We start from the raw sequence: 3,950 nt of genomic DNA on the forward strand, positions 1-3,950 counted from the left end.
TGATATTTACATGGCCATGACCAGCACGCGTGATCAGTTCGTCTGAGTAGGACTGCTGCAACTGACTAGTATTTCAGTTTGAAATAAGTCAATTAATTTATCCACAAACTATACAAGTTAAAGAAAGAAAAGTTACGAGGAGTGTGAAAACTATATAATGTATGCGACACTCGAATAAGGTAAAAATGCAGAATTTCACTCATTTGAGTTTTGATTTGCCATAGTAAAAAGTAGGATTAATTTCAGTTTACCCCCCTGAGGTTGGGGGTGTCATCATTTCACCCCCTCTACTTTCAATTTTAAATTTTTACCCTCAGGGGGTAGACTGAAATTAATCCTAAAAAGTAAATAAACAGACCAAGTCTTAGGTGGACATTTAGAAGCTAAAAACTGATATTTTACATTGAACTGAACAAAACCAATAAAAATTAACCGACATGGAACCGATAAAAATCAAACCGAACCAATATATTTATATTTGTATATGAAGTTAATTCCTATCCAAAAATACTTTCTATTGTAGCCTCTCAAGCACTATATCATTGTTACTCTAATTATATTTTCATTCATATATGTGTTTAATTTCATATTACTACTTTTAATTTCTTTGAGTTGTAATACAATTTTAGTTGTAGTTAATTTCATCTGCTTATTGATTTTTATATTTATAACATGCTTAACTTGTAGAATAACCTGTAGAGAGCCATTGTAACGAGGTTCACTAAAATGAGGATTAGTTGAGGATGTTTTTGTGAGACTCACTTTTCGATCAGATTTCCGCAATTCAACTGTTAGATGTTTAAATATTTATGTATAGATCATTTATGCAATTTTTCAACTAAATTGAAAATCATTAAGACATTTATAATTGTTATTTATTTATTATGAACATAAACGGTTCATATTTGACAAAAAATTGGTTTATTCATTGATTTGATCTCCTTCGGTACCTTAACGGTTAACAATTTGGAAGAAATTTTTTAGAAGTGATTTACTCATGCATACATAAACATCTAACAGTTGATTTGTAGTAGTGTAATCGAAAAGTTGGTCTCTCAAATTGTTGATTAGAAAGTCTTCAACTAGTCTTCATTTTAGTAGTTCTCATTAGAAATGCTCCCTAACCTATAATATATTCAATTCTATCAAGCTTACTGACCTGATGGATTTAAGATATTGTGAGAGGACAAATGCATCTCAAGTTCTCAACCACATGTATTGAATTAAAAAACTGAAATTAAGTTATTTGTTTTCAGTCTTCAGATTCACTTATCCCCTCATAAATTCATAATTATTTAAAAACTTTCTCTCATGTGATGAACAAGTATTTCAATTATAATTTTTTGATGTATACTATTCAATTCACAATAAAATTATGGATATTGATGTTGTTTGTATAATTACCAAGTATAGATCAAACTATTAAAGTCAACGCGGTTAAAATTAATCGAAACTAAATCAAATCGAACCGACCAACTGAAATATCAGTTAATCAAATTTTCTGTTGCGATTTCAGTTAATACCGAAAAACCGAATCAATATAATCGAGACCACCCCGAGTCCACCCCACTCACCAAGGATAGGTGACTTGTCCAAAGAGTAATACCTCTGTCCTTTTGGTAAATGATAGTACCCTACTGTCGAGTCGGGACAGAATTCCAGAACAGTGGTAAATTGGTAGGTAATCAGCTACACGTACTACTACTTATGGCTCTTGGTTCCCACGTCCTTTCACCAACGGTAACTTTGCCGGAGTAAGAACTGGAAAGATTGAAGACAAACTAGTCATGACTATTAATAGTCTTGTAGTAGAAGAGTAAGAAACAAAGAAGTGAGAAAGAGACAGAAGCAAAAAAAAAAAAAAAAAAAGAATATCATCGATCAGAGAGAGGAGTACGGGTAAAAGAGAACTCCGCGAGAGAGTCGAAGCAAAGAACAAATCCATCAATTCAGTGAATAAAACAGGTGCACGTGGATAGACCCAACACACGTGTATGCACTCATGCAATCATCTTAGAGAAGAGATAGAGAGCAGATAGCTGAGCTGGGATCGATAGGAGACGAATCGAAGAAAAACAGGTTTATGTGGTTAGGATAAAGACGTCAAGAACTAGAAAACAAACACCACCATCTCTCTCTCTCTCTTCCATCAAGGACCCGTGTGCTTCTGAATTTTATTATTTTTCTTTTTCTGCAATACAATTTAATGTTTAGATTAATATTTGTGCTCTTTTCCATATATTTCAGAGTTCGGGAACTGAGATTGTGAGTCTCAAGGAGGCAGGTTTGGTCCTCGATCCTCACTGCCATGGGTTTGACAATCGACACCGTCTCTGTTTAATTTACTGTTCTAGAGGCCATGAGGAAGAAAATGAATCGGGTGTTTTGACCACTCTTTTCTCTTTATTGGGTAGCTAGGTGAAAATTCTTGACTATTCAACTTCAATGTTATGTATTTCGTCACTGTATCTAATCATTGTACGTAGGTTCTACATGAAAATTTCAATTGAATTTAAAATAATAGTACATATGTCAAATTTGCTTGTTAAATTTGAATGACAGTTCAAGTCGATGTGTTTGGTTCTATGATGAGATTTTATATTTCGTATAATGTATGGGAAATTTTAGTGTAGTGGTGGGTATCTCATACCTACATTTACAAAAGTGAGAACAAATTTTGTTGTCAAAGTTGTAATTTGAGTCCTACTTTGTGTAATCTTAGTTCTAATAATGGTAATTACACATCTTACGACATTTTACAAGTTTTTGAACAAATTCGTTGTCAATATTGTAATTTTAGTTCTAATAATGGTAATTACACCTCTTACGACATTTTTACAAGTTTTTGAACAAATTCGTTGTCAATGTTGTAATTTTTGTTTAACTCTATGTAAATAGTGTAAATGAATATGATAACTTTTGTTCTCAATGTTGTAATTTTGGTTCAAATACTTGTAAATTTTTGTTCAAATAGTTGTAAATGAGGGTATCTCATACCCACCAGTACACTAGCTTGTCTCATAATGTATATTGTTGATTGATTGTTACTATGCAATTTTATTGAATTTAAACCGTTAATGCTAAAATATTGTAAACTGTATTGTAACCGAACAAGCTTAATTATAATGAGCTTTTGTCATGGATCAAAATTCTGCCTCTGCGGTTGGATTGTGCAACAATATATTGTTTCTTTAGTTTTCAAGAAAATTAAGAAATTTTATAAAAAAAATATAATATATGCACTGATCTTAATTGTGGTTTATAACTATTACAGTTTGAATCACAATATGATTCCAATTCAAGAAAATGGTCCACTAAAAATAATACTCTATCTTTGGAGTATCTTTCAAATAACATAGAACTCAAAGTGCAGTTTCTAAATGTAGTTTTTTTTGGTTGTTGCATGAAATGAATTAAGATAGACGTATAAAACAATGTCAAGCAATGTGTTAATGTCTAAAAGTCTAGCGGTGGCCAAACCTTAGTTAACGCTGATCCGGTGGGCGGATCGATACTTGTATTTATGTTGTGATTCCCGTTACCTGTCAAGTAAAATACAACGGGCGTCAGAGGGAGACCGCGCTGGGCGGTCTTCAACTCTCCGATGCCTAAGTTAGTCAATGTATTTATGTTGACAAAATAACCGTAGGTAAGTATTGAATGCGTGATTAATGAGGAGAGAGGAGAGAACCTTTTATAGGTGAGGAAGAGACTGATCTTGTCTTTGTTTTCGATGTGGGACTGATATGCTTCAGTTCTTAGTTTCAGAAGCTTCTGATGCTTAACTTGGCGCGGCGCGTGGCGGCGCGTCGGTGGCGATCTGGAGGCGGTCCGACGCCGAGGCTGTAGCCCGCCTGGCAGTGTGTTCGCATGTCATTCCTTTGGTTGGAATTAGTACCTTTGGCGGTACAATGAGCATGGCCCATTATAGCTAATTATGCTTGCAAATG

Source organism: Rosa chinensis, chromosome 2 (assembly GCF_002994745.2).
Source record: "Rosa chinensis cultivar Old Blush chromosome 2, RchiOBHm-V2, whole genome shotgun sequence".
Lineage (NCBI taxonomy): Eukaryota > Viridiplantae > Streptophyta > Magnoliopsida > Rosales > Rosaceae > Rosa > Rosa chinensis.